The 14,272-nt window shown below is 36.9% G+C and overlaps 1 protein-coding gene across 6 annotated transcripts in view; it reads left to right on the plus strand.

Moving 5' to 3' along the window:
• MAGI2 (membrane associated guanylate kinase, WW and PDZ domain containing 2) overlaps positions 1 to 14,272 on the plus strand; it is a 1,430,555-nt gene that overhangs the window by 360,011 nt on the left and 1,056,272 nt on the right. The gene's annotated exons all lie outside the window — the stretch shown is intronic.

Here is a 14,272-nt window from a genome sequence, read left to right on the forward strand (position 1 = left end):
CTGGCATGCATCATTCCCCTTGGAAAGGCTCATCGAGATGCCTAGCAGAAGTAAAGAAGTGAGGCACATGGTACTAGCTATGAGGAGTTCCACCACATGAACATGCAATTAGCTTCAGGGAAGGAATGGAGGTACACACTCTAGGCAGCAGCTGGGGGGGTGGGGTGGGGGAGGGGTGGGGAGTTACCTGGGCAAGAGGGATTCCATCAGATTAAGGTAAAGTTGATTTTTTGGAAGGACTCCAGGAGACCTATTTCCAGGAGGGCCAAAACTGCTAAACAAAAGACAGAAGCAAAGAGCAAGAAAAGACAATTAGTGCACAGACCCGGCAGGCCGCTATGTCCATGTGTTGATTCTTTAATCTTCAGCCGTGCGTAGATCAGTCAGCCTCCAGGGGTGACTGAGGCAGGGCTCGGAGGTCTCCTTGGTCTTCGGCCGTGCGTTGACTCGCTGCTTCCGGTGCGCTAGAGCCGGGCAACGCTGGTCACTCAGGCCTTAGTGGTGGGCTGACCTGCTGATCTCAGCTGCGATGGAGAAGGGCACACTGGCTCCCAGAGAATGATGTGTGTCAGGGTTCAGGATCAGGGGTGCGCTCCCAGGGGTTGTCTGCAGTGGCCCTTTTGTCCTGAGAGTGGTGAATTCATGGGATGGTCTTCACGACTTTGACAGCTGTTGGGGTTACTAAAACAACATGGTAAGGACCTTTCTATTAAGGCTGGAGGGAGCCTTTTTTTTTTTTTTTTTACCAGCTTTTTACCTGTACCACATTTCCTGGCTTAATCTTGGGTAAGCGAGGGTAGATGCTAAAGAGTTTGGGTACTGCTTTTACCACCTTCCCTCTTAGTTCACCTGAAACTCTTCCTAACTTTGACCATAATTTCCTTTTTTACAAACCTTCAGCAACTTATTATATTTGTTCAGGCTTTGTCTTACAATTTTTTATTCTGTAACAGCCATTTATTTTATGTTAGGACAAAACTACTCTCCTTTTCCTTTTGGTAAAAACATATCCTTTATATTCTTCATACTTAAGTCATTACTTCAAGCAAACATTTTATCACACACAATTACTATTAAAATTGAATTCATCAGAATAATGTTCAATACTTAAAATGCTTTGATTAATGCATAGTTGAAACCTTAATATACAATTTTTTTTAATAAGGATTGATGGCACATATTAAGATTTTTTAAAAACTGTACAGTTAAAATTTCCAAGCAAGGAATTTCATAATATTAAACGGCTTCTTCAATTTAAAAAATATGAAACATCAAACCAAAGGGGAGCCACAAATTTGGAGTCAAAGATAATGGGATTTGGATTAATCCCTTAGTCTGGAAGAGAGGGACTAAATGAGGTACAGAGGTGCCAGGGGAGCTGGATGCAGGTCTTCTGCCTTACCAGGAGTAGGAGCACTATTTACGGAGTAGGAGCATTATTTACTTTGTGATTATAACTTGGTTTATATATTTTTCATATGCATTTTCTTTATCTCATTATTTGACAAAATGTTAATACTTTTCTGGTTGACCACAGCTTCCAGCAGGCCTTGGAACATGTCTCTGTAGGAAATCCTGTTACTGGTTTTGGGGAACTATTTCCCATTGCATATATATAATATTATATATATATATATATATATATAATAGTTCCAAAAAAAATTATTTCCCATTGTGTGTATATATATTTATTTATTTATTTATTTATTTTTATTTATTTATTTTTTGCCCTTCCTTTCCCTGTATTCCAGTCTCCCATGTTTCCCAGCTTTGCCATTTTATGTAAGACACTGTTAAGTGGATTGCCTGTTTTTTTTTTTCCTAATAATAAAGTTATTATCAAGTGTTTATATGCTGGAAGTGCTGCCTTAATGATAGCGTTTCTCTGTGAAGCATTGACAGGGAGAAGGTGGTATGTGTTGGTCTTTCCCAATATAATTGCTGACTTCATAACTATCTTTCTTTCTTTTTTTCTTTGTAATTTCTGCATAGCCTTTTATAAAGTGTACCAGGGTTGATTATTTCATGGCCACATAGTATCAACAGGGCATTGCTCATTACAGCCAATGCCAGCAAGTTAGAACTTTCTCCAGTTTACTGATTAAACTTCTGAAAAGCAGTCTGTGTGAAGGGATGGGTGCTAATTCCTATAAGTTTCATGCAATCAGCATAGTCCAGCACCATTCCTCCAGCCCCTGCCTCAGCAGTTCTGACCAACCAGGTAATTAACAGCTTATCAGTCTTTTGGTGTTTTTTTGTTTTCTTTTCTTTTTTCTTTTCTGCCTTTTTCCTCTTTTTATGATATCGTCACATAACAGTGGCCAAATTCCAATTAGTTTATGTGACTGGGTCTAGTTTGGTCTTCTGGGACCTGGCTAGGGACTGAGAGGAGCTTCCTGGGGCCTAGATATTTTTATTAAAGTGCATCTCCTTCTGGGAGGATAACCAATCCTCCCAGCTAGAGTGCACATTTTAGCTGTTTTTGGTTTGTTTTTTTGTTTGTTTGTTTGTTTGTCTTACCAAGGTCATACAATGGCAACATTCATTGTACAAAACAGATTCTCTTCATGAGATAAATTTTAAAACCCCTACACAGATGTTTTCCTCTCACTCTGAAATGTGAAAATTTTAATTTATAAGACAGAGTAATGATAAGCCACAATACAAGAGTTTCTTTTTTATCCTCCCTAAAAGTGGTCCACTTTAATTCATATAATTTCCTAAGTCAATCGGGTCAGCTTGATTCCCCAGTCATTAGTGAAAGCTTTTTTAAAGTTAGAAATCATGCACCGCAACTGTGTCTTACTGACTTCCCTCTCATATCTGTGGCGCCAATGACTACTGAGAGGGCCTACAGACAAACCACAAAGGGTTTTGAATAAACAACAAAGGGTTTTGAATAATAGGGTTTATTCAGTCTGGCTGCTGCCCAGCAGGGACGCTGGGTGCCTGTTGGCTTTGGTGGTCTGGTGTGAACCCCGGGCCGGCCCCCCTTGCAGGGTTGCTCTCCCTGAGCCATATGAGAATCACCACAAACTTGCAGAATCTGAACTCACTCACGGCCGGGTGCACGGCCCAGAACTTCCTTTCATTACACAATACCACACACACACACACACACACACACACACACACACACACACACACACACACACACACACACACACACACACACACACACACACACACACACACACACACACACACACACTCCAGCACCCCTGCCGCACCGCCCTTCCCAAACCCGGACCTGAAGACTTCCATTTCCCCTGGCCCTCCAACTGGAGACCTGGACTTGGAGAGTCCTGGGAGTTGATCAGACTCCTCTCCCAAGCCCCCCTAGCCTTTTACCAGTGGGCTGAAACTGATGCACCCGGGCACCTACCCATCAGACGGGTGGTGCCTCCAGATACCTGGTTCCAGAAACTGTCCCAGACCCTCTGGCAGTGCCAGGCACCCCGCCTGGGGAGGTTAGGAATCCAAGAGATGGGGAAACACCCCACTGCCAGCACTGGATTCTCTCTGGTCTCCGGTCCAGGCGCCGCCGCTGCCGTGGATGAGGGAGATGATAATACACTGGCCTCTAGATCCCAGATGAGCCCCCAGAAATGTTGCACAGAAAAAGGGGAGAAGGCTTTAAGCTTCCCAGAATGTTATACAGAAATAGAACAAATGGGGCTGAGACTCCGAAGTTTCAGGAAGTGGGCTTTATTTTCTATGGCCATAGGGCTCAGCCAAGTAGCCTCTGAAAGTCTGAGCCTGAACAAACAAAAGGTTAACATCAGTTTTTATAGGCAGGATGGCATGTTAAAGACAAGGTAAATGATTGGCTGGTTTAAGTTGAGAAGGGTGCAAAGCTGGGTTACAGAAGCGTATGAGCCATTAAAGGAGGGGACCCTATGCCAGGATTGTGTCTTATCTTGCCTACTTGCAGTTTCACCCATTCCTGAAGGCTAGGGGTGGGGGTCTGGGGGATTTTCCACAGGGGAGGCAGCTGAACCAGAAGAAGAGGGCAGGAGAGGCCTCTTACAATGGGAGGTCTCAATACAATGGGAGACCTAAGAAGAAAATTTTTTTTTTCTAACAACATGTGATGGTTAAGTTCATGTGTCAACTTGGCTAAGTTATGGTGTCCAGTTGTTTGGTCAAGCAAGCACTGGCCTAATTGTTACTTTGAGGCTATTTCTAGGATTTAAATCGTCAGTAAATTGATTGCATCTATGGCTGATTGCATCTAAAATCAACTAAGGCATTTGACTTCAACAGCAAGATACATCTCATCCAATAAGTTGAAGGCCTTAGAAGGCCTGCCTGGGCTCAGCCATGTGGCATCTCTCCAAACCCATTTCACGTAGAAATTCTGGAGCTACCACTAGGTTTAGAATCAATATAAAATATTATTTCCCTCCCTTTAACTGTAACTGTTATTTTTATGTTAGCTCTTGTTGTAAAGAAAGAGACTCTCCTAAGTTATTTCATGTAATGGAAGTTAGCCTATTTACAGGGATGCCTAGAAATAGCCACATCATTCAGTCTCCAGGAAGAAGAAAACAGTCAAGTCTGACACAGGAAAGGCAGGAGCTGCAGCCTGAGCCAGACCACATCATCTCATTCTTGTGCTTCGCCATTACCTGGAGTCAGTTATTCTCTCACTTCTTCTCTCTCTCTACACAGGCTACATCACTCTTCACCCTTTTTTTAAAAAACTTTTTTTATTGTTAAATATAATATATATGTATATATATAAAGAAAAATGAGAAAAAGCAGTAATTTTCATAGTACACTTCAACAAGTAGTTACAGAACAGATTTCAGAGTTTATTATGGTTTGCCATTCCACTATTTCAGATCTTTCCTTCTAGCTGCTCCAAAACACTGAACACTAGAAGAATTTTTTTTCTATTTTGTGAAAAATAACATATATACAAAAAAGCAATAAATTTCAAAGTGCATCACAGCAATTAGTTGTAGAACAGATTTTAGAATTTGATATGGTTTACAATTCCACAATTAAAGGTTTTTACATCTAGCTGCATTAAGATACTGGATACTAAAGGAAATATCAATGTAATAATTCAGCAACATGTTTGTTAAACCTTCTCTGTATAACTCCACCATCACCTTTGATCTTTCTTGCATTCTTTTGAGGTAGTTGGCTATGCCCATTCTAACTTTTTCATGTTGGAAGGGGCTGTTGATAATATGGGATATGGGGATGGAACTATATCCCATATGGTTGATGTTCTGGAGAGGCTGGCCCCTCTGCATTTCAGGACTTACCTGGTCCAGGGACCCATCTGTAGAATGTAGGTATATGAAAACTTACCCTAGTGCATGGAACCATTGTAGAATCTTATATAATGCCCTGGTGTTCTTAAGGATTGGCAAGAATGGTTTTGGTTGGGGTTTGACAAATTATGGCAAATAACAATGTCTGAGTAAAGCTTGCACAAGAGTGACCTCCAGAGTAGCCTCTCAACCCCATTTGAGCTCTCTCGTCTACTGAAAGCTCACTTGTGACACTACTTTTTCCCCTTTTGGTCAGGATGGTATTGTTGGTCCCATGTTCACCCTGCATTTTTAACTGACTGAAGACTGCTGCTTCCTCTTAATTTCTGCTTCTTCATAACCTGGATTTGCACATGTATTATTACAGTCACACCAGAATTTTTTGCATTATATTCTTTCTTCCATCTTCAATTCCCATTACTGTCAACCCTTTATGTATCTTTATTTTCCCGAGAGTACAAATCTAATTGATCTAACCAGATAAGTAAAAAGAAGAAAATATTATAGAGGCATCTATAATCCAAATAGAGATAAATACTGTTCATCTTTATTTAATTTCTTAAGATCATTAAATATATATATGTAATATAAAGAAAAATGTATAAAATTGGGCCCATATTGTACATACCTGTATTCTCATTTTGCATTTATCTTCATGTCTTTACCATTTTCCAAATGACATTATATATTGCTGAAATACGTGACTTTTCCTGGCTACACCTTGAAATTCTTCAGCTTTTTGTCTTAGAGATGTTTTTTGTGCTTGTCTTTTCTATACATAGAGCTATTTTGCTTTCATAGGGAGCAGTCATTAATTTCACAGCAAGATAGAGAAAAGCCACTGATTTCTTCCCCTTGGCTGACTACATTCCCTACTTCTGCAGAAGATGAAGCTTCCTCCAGCCACTGACTGGGTCCAGCAACATCTCATAAGTTACTACATTGGGTGCACAATGTAGGATTAACCTATGGCATGCATAAAATATTGATGATTTCCAATATATTTGACAGTGAGCCCAGGTAGAAAAATTAATTTTTAATTTAAAATCAGGGAATGCAAAGTGAGCAACATGCTGCTTTGGCAGAACTCATCAATTTTTCTTTATACTAAGATAAGTGACTTTTCTTGCAAGAGCATACAATTATGAAAAATATGTCTCTTTTGCATTTCATGTATGGTGTTTTCTTGAAAGGTAAAAGCATCTAATGAATTTAAATATATGCTATTTTGATTGTTATAGATCACAGAAATGAATATAAGTAGTCTAATAAACAATGTGCTTGGAGAATACAAAAATTTGGTTTACTTAATTTTCTGGTAAATTTAAATTTAAACAAAACAACGAAATTAGATTCAATTAACATTTACTAAGCACCAACCATTGCCAAGACACTCTGTTGAATGCCTTTGAATTTATCAGAGTATCTTTCTCCCTGACTTCCCATAGCAATAAAATCTCATATTTCTATTGCCCCTGTTTTATAAAGACACTAACACTCAGAAGACACAGATAGTCATAAGTGATAGAATTTTCATTTCAACCCATGTTTTCTCATTCTAAGTACATTCAATCACTCAGAAATATTTGCTGAGCATATGCATTAAGCCAGTCTCTGCCAGACACTGGGAATATAATTGCGGACAGACATGGTCTATTCCTCATGGTATACAGCTCAATGGGGTGAAGCTATCAAGAAATCATGAAAAATACAAATTATAAATTACAGGAGAAATGTAAAGGGCACTATGATATTGTGCAACCATGAGAACTGGATGATTGTTTCTTTCAAGATATTATAGCTCACCCCCATTCTTTCACTCTCTGTTGCTTAAAAACATCTTTATGATGGCAGTTTCTTTCTATTGCATACTTACTGCATTCCATGAACTGTGTTAAGCTTTATATTAGTTATTTAATTTAATCGTCCCCAAAAAACTTAGAAGTAAATGCTATAATTATCGCCTATCTATTCATGTGGACCCTGAAGATTAGAAAATTTAAGTGTAAACCCAGGGGTGCAGTGTGGGAGCTGGGATTTTAACCCAGCTCTATCTGATTTCAAGACCCTTGTGTCCCACCACTATGCTGTTCTGCCATAAGTGGTTTGTGTTCATCCTTTAGCACTATGCATTCATATTTTTGGATGCTTCTTTTTCTCTTTAAATTTTCATCTGCTCCCATTCATTTACTATCTGTTCCTTTACAGAAAAAGTTTGCAACAACTTTTGTTTTGGAGAATGTATAATATGGGAAAAATTTTAAATGACAAAGCATATGTGAGCTAGAAGCTGAAAGTGTTGCACACTGATCTGCCTGTGGATACCCACCCTTGATGGTTTTGTAACTGTGGGGTGTGTGCCTAGCTCTTATCACCTGTTTTTCCTTCTACATAATGATTTTCTGTTTTACCTAGACCTAAAATTCTCTACATCTATTTTCTGAAATTATTATTTTCATTGTATCTTAAAAGTTTTCCATTAACTATATTTGTTATCCTGGCACAAGTGATTCATGTTTAAAGTAACTCTACCACATGCATCATTAATAAAATAATCATTTTTTTTCCTATGTAGAATACAAAAACTTGCAATAATGGTAGTACCTGTATAATCTATGAGATAAATGACTGAATTGAAGTTATATCCCACTCCCATATCCCACTCCCTTTTCCCTGATCCTTTGCCCCCATTCCCTTATTTCTTCCCCATTCTCCTTTCTCCCTGCACCTACTTCCTCTGCCTTTATCATATGTTTTCCTCAAAAGTATTTATTATATGCAAGATAAGGTGACATTTTGAAAAGCAGCTCTTTATTCTTTTTCCATATTTGAATAAAGCCTAAATAATTTAAATCAATGTAACAGAATCCCTCTCTGGCAGGGACAATTTATATAGTTAACCTTTAATAACCACTTGCCCACTTTGGATTAGCAAACAAAAGAAAAGTGTAGATTCCATCCTCTTTCCCTTTTCAAAATCCTATCCTCTCTGTGGCAGTATCTCCCTATCATGCTTTAATATGTTCTTTGGATGTCAGTACATTGACGCTGAAGTTTTTCCCCAGACCTGCACATAAATACACGAGACCAGGTAGAGAGATTTGAAATAGTTCTCAGAAATACAGAGTTGAGGAGGTGCCACAGCATTAATTCAAGTTTATGCTGCATCTGCATGTTTAATGAGACATACCCAGACTTAGAAGATAAAAAGTTAAAGTTAGCAAAGGTGATACTAAAAAGGAGGGCTGAAACAAGTTAGTAAGAAATATGCCTGGATCCACTTCTAGACAGAGACATTGCAAAGGATAGCAGCAGATGGCTAAAATTTCAAATTATTTTCCCTTTCAAGATATCATAGGCTAACATATCTAAAAAAAATCACACATAAAACCCTCAAAGCAGTTTCCTACATATCTTGTTCTTCTTTCAATCTGTAATTTATTCTACCTTTCTTACTTTTGAATAACACAAGGTGGAATCCTAAATTTAAGCTTCCATCATATAAATCGCCGAGTATTTCTGGCTGTATATCAGTGTATTTTAGAGACCTTAGTCAGTATTTGAAATCAACACACAGCAAAAACAACGAAAACGACAACATTGGCGCTATCTTGGGAAAACCTCTTCAGATTTCTAAAATGGTTTTATTTCTTTTATATATTGTTTGCAGTCCCACTTCTTAGGAAGCAAAACACAGAAAAAATATGATCAGAAACTTGAGAAAAGGCAGAATTTAAACCTGGGAAATGATTTGTCCATGAGACTACATCCTGAGAAAAACATGAATGTGAAGGTATTTGCGTACACTATTTTACCATATGCATTCTTTTGTCTGGGGAGTGTTTTTTTTTTTTTTTTTTCTTTCGGAAATACTTTCAAATTTACAGGACAGTTACAAAAATAATACAAACCCTATGCAGAAAACTCCCATAACTCTTCAGATAACAGAGCCACCATTTAAACATTTGCCACATTTGCCCTATTATTCTCTTTACACATCTATACAACTATCTATCTAGCTATCCATTTTATGAACACTTGAATGTAGCCTTTGCACATCATACCCCTAGAATATACTTCCATTGGTTCATTTCCTAAGAACAAGGATATTCACTTGTGTAACCATAAGTGTAGTTACTAAATTCAGAAAATCTAGTAGTGATATAAAGCTTGCAGTTTATATTCCAATTTGTTCATATGTCCCAATAATGTTCCTTTAAGCTTTTTCTCCTTCCTTGTTATATCCCATCCAGGATCATGTATTGTATTTATTATTGTCTCTTTAGTTGTTCTTTCTTTCTTTCTTTTTAATTGTCAGGACGTTTAAACAATATAAATTTTCCCATTTCAACCACCCCAAGCATATCATTCAGTGGGATGAATCATATTTACAATATTGCATTACCTTTACCATCTTCCATTGCAAAAGTTTTCCAGCTCCCCAAAGAGAAACCATGCACCCGTTATGCATTAATTCCCCATTGCCCCTGCTCCCCTCCCAACTTCTGGCAATGTGTATTTAATTTTTGTCTCTGTAAGCTTGTCTATTGTCTGATATTTTCCTTGTAATTACAATGGGCCTTAAATTTAACACCCTAAATCTATAAAATCTCCTTTACTTTAATGCCAACTTAAGTTGAATCGTTTACACAAACTATGTTCCTATACCCCTCTGTCCGCTCATCTTTATGTGATTCTTGTCATAAATTACATGTTTATACATTATGAATCCAATACCACTGGTGTATCATTACACTTTATGCATTTGCTTTTTAGATCTTGTAGGAAATAAAAAGTTGCTGCCAACCAAAATAAAATAGCACTTGATTTAATTGACCTATGCTGTTTCCCCTCGCTAGAGATCCTTATTTCTTTGTTCATCTTCAATCAATATTCTATTGTCCTTTCCTTTCAATATGCAGAACTCTGTTTAGCATCTCCTGTAGGAACAGTCTAGTAGTGATAGAACTTCCTCATTTTTGATTTATCTGTAAACGTCTTCATCTCTCCTTCATTTATGAAGGAGAATATAGAATTTTTGGTTAGCATTCTTTTTGTTGGTTCTCAGCCCTTTAAATATGATTTCTCACTGCCTTCTTGCTTCCATGATTTCTGATGAGAAATTTACACTTAATTTTAAGTGGCTCACTTGTATGTGATACATTGCTGTTCTCCTGTGGCTTTTAGAATTTTTTATTTATATTTGGCATTCAATAGTTTGATTACAATATTCTGCAGTGTAGATCTATTTGTGTTTATACTGTTTGGAGTTTATTGTTTATCTTGAATGTGTATATTCCCCATCTGTGAAGTATTTTTAAAAATACTCATAAATACCATAATATGTTATTCTTCATAATAATCACATATACCATGACATCTTTGAAATATATAATTATTAACATCTCTTCCATTGTCAAGATCATATATCTTATACCATTAAACCAAAAATGTTAAGCAATGGCATTCACTTTTTTCACCTTCCAATTAAAATAAGAGGGTTATTAAACACTGGAAGGAGTGCCTCTAAGGAAATGTTTATCTCTCTGAACTGCATATCTGAATGAATTCTAACAGCAGAAAGTGTTTTAATGAAAGATACTTTTTAAAGATTACCTGGACCCTGAAGAGATACTTTTAAAGAAGCACCTTTTTGGTTTATGACCATCTTTAAATTTCTAAACTAAGATAAAGGTCCTTTTTGAGATTTAGAGTTAATTCTGATCTGTGAACTAATTCACTACAACATGGCTGCATATAAAATACTTAAGGAACCAGTGTGGAAGATTTGGGTCCTTTAATCAAAAGATTTTAGACAGGCCATATTCTTAAAGACTTACTTTAAGTATGAGGTTGACATATTGGGGTCCCTTTTTCTCTGCTAATGTTTTCTATGTGTCTCTTGATTGTAAATCAGCTTCAGTTATCATTTCTCTCCCTTGTTAGTCTTTCTAGAACTGGTTTTGTATAGTGAAGTAATTGGAAAGTTATTGCTATGTTGATCTCATTAAGCAGCTGCAACCTCAGCACTCCTGGATCAAGGAAGTTAAGTGTCCAGAAATAAAAAAAATAAACTGTGTAAACATAGGAAAACAAAAGAATATATAGTTGGCATGAAATCCTGAGAAAACTCAAAAAACTAAAAAGAAGCTCTAGGTCTACAGTTGCATAGAATGTTCTATAAAATTTCCTAAAAATTTATTTATTATGACATGAAGAGTTACTTGTAACATCATCCCTCTAGCTATAGTAGTACATATATAATCAATCTGGCTGGAATATCAAAAACAATAAATTAATAAGTCTCTGGGAATTGTTTTTAGGAAAAGTGTGTTATATAAACCTTCTTCTTGTGTCACCTTTTTGCATTTATTTCTTATGTCTGTATTATCAGACATACTTATTACAGTGCCTTGTACTTGCAAGTACTTATTATAAAATATTTGTTGAGATGACTCAAATGCTTGGGCACCAATGGCTGAGATTGCAGAATATCAGACTTTGAATGAATCTCATTCATTCTTTCCATAATTATTTAATGAATACCTGTTACATACCGACTATAGTTCTAGGCACTTGCGTGCCATCAGTGAACAGAATTTTTTTTTTAATTCCTGCCTTTGCAAAGTTTATGTTTTAGTGAACCTAAACTAGTCTAGTTTCCCATCGTATACCTCTATATTATGCAAGTCAAGGATGGAAGGTCAATATTGGGACCTGAACTTTGAGAGTATAAAGAAGGTGTGCTAGCAGAGTCATGACTAATTTGAGCCAAAGAACAGAGAACTAATATGATTTCTGAGAAACTAAGCAATATGATTGGGCCAGTTCTTGAAGAAGATGAACTTAGATGGATAGAAACGATGGGGGGAGGTGAGAGATGTTAAAGGTGGGGACACTGGTTAGAAGACTATTGATATGGTCCAAAACCTGACTAATGGTGGGAAGAGAGTAGCCAGAGAGAAACTCCTCAATGGGAGACACAGTTTTGAATTGATATAAGTCAGTGACAAATTGGGTCAAGTAATGAAGGGAAAGGATAAGAAGATGTTTTGATTTCAAGTAGTAAAAAAGAATTAAGTCATTAGCTATAGCAACGAGTGAGTCAGGAAAAAAGAATAGAGTTATTTTCCTTGGATAGGAGAGGAGATGTCAGGATATATATTTTTTCAATTCAGATATGTTGATTTGAGTTACTAAGGGAACTATCAGAGAAGATGGATGGTAGAAATGTAGGATTTGAGCACAAAGAAAGTTCATGGATGGAAACTTTCTGACTGGATTGCATATTTGGGAGGCATAAAAATCAAATGCCTGACACTTCTATATATATATATATATATGTCCCTGGAAAGCCTGATATTACATGTATAGTGTCCTTTGTTTATATACTACTTTTACCCTATATTATTTGAAAGCCACAATATATTAAATAATGTCGTATAGAAGGGGCTCAAGGGTTGGAAGGAGGGCTGGCGAACACTTTTGATGAGATTGAGAATATGACAATTATCCATTGGTGCCCTTGGATCCAGCACCAATCATCTGCTATATTTTTGTTATGTTTCTTTAAACTACGGGGAGAAATTCGTTGCTGGCTTTTAGCCTTAAATATATGTAAATATATTAACTGATGAAAGATAGAGCAATTTTAGTTCATTTAAATCACCTATGTCTTCAAATTTAAATCATTTCATTTTGTAGAAATGTGATAGATTTTGTCAGGATCTCAAACATCTGATGTTCTCATCTTGATCTGGGCGATGAATTGATGCAAACGATATGGGAGCACATGAGACAGTGCCAGCACCACAGACCCCATCTTTGGAAGGGTAGGAATGTCACCCTCAGAGCCAGCTTCATGGGTGTGAAAGCTGTGCAAGCTGTACAGTTGCACAGACCCCTGTGCAAAATGGCCCCATGTTTGGTGTTTGGTTTTCTTGACAGCTTAAAACATTTAACAGTTTTTCAACAGGGCTCTGTGTTTTCATTTTGCATGGGTCCTGCCTATTATGCAGCCAGTACTGACCATCCAGATGCCACGTGAGCTTTAGTAGTGTGCCCTGCTCCTCTTTCAGCTTTTTTTACTTTGTTTCTTGCATTGCTTATTCCTACTTATTCACTCTGAGTCTCCTCTGCTGTCCTTTCAACCATGTGGTCAGCATTTAGCATGGCTTCTGTTGCCTTCCCTTTGTATGTCTTTTGTTCTTTCTCACAATTTTTGCCCTTTTTCACACTCCCCATGACAGTGTGTGATTAGGAGTATTAGGCACCATACCAAGTAAGGACTGTTTTATTCATTTGAAATTATAGGAACAAAGATTATAGCTTATGAGCTTTCCAAAGCCCATAATATATGTTTCAGACCTGAAATGAAAAAAATGTATCTTTGTTCCAATTAGGAGATAAAACTGAAAATCACAATTAATAAATATTTAAATAATATATATTTAGAGCTCACTAATAGTTGGATTCAGTGTTCATAAAATTTAATGACTTTTGATAATAATCTAGTTAAATTTTTCTCATTTCTGAAGAATTCCCAAGGAAACATGTTTATGATGAAAAATAAGACCCACTTGCTAACTAAATAATTAACTCAGAGCATAATAATTAAACAAAATTATTTTTAAAAATCTTCACGAGTACATTTTTATATAGTTTATATGATGTGGGTTGGTGGTATATAGAGTTTAAAGACCCATTAAAATGGTCTGGAATCCCAGACAGCAAGTCTTTCTTAAACTGATCTTTTGATGTGCCACATCATAGAGTATTGGCTTCCCACAGATACAAGTTATAGATGGGTTTTGGATGGGTTAGAGATTATATTTGGGTTATACTTCCAACAGTATAAATGATCATGAAACTGAAATCTTTGCCTGCCCAGTAGTTGTTTTTTTTTTTTTCCATTTACAAATTGATTCAAAACTTTCATTTATTGTTTCACCAAAGCACATGTACTATTCCATAATTATTTAATG

This window comes from Tamandua tetradactyla, chromosome 1, assembly GCF_023851605.1.
Source record: "Tamandua tetradactyla isolate mTamTet1 chromosome 1, mTamTet1.pri, whole genome shotgun sequence".
Lineage (NCBI taxonomy): Eukaryota > Metazoa > Chordata > Mammalia > Pilosa > Myrmecophagidae > Tamandua > Tamandua tetradactyla.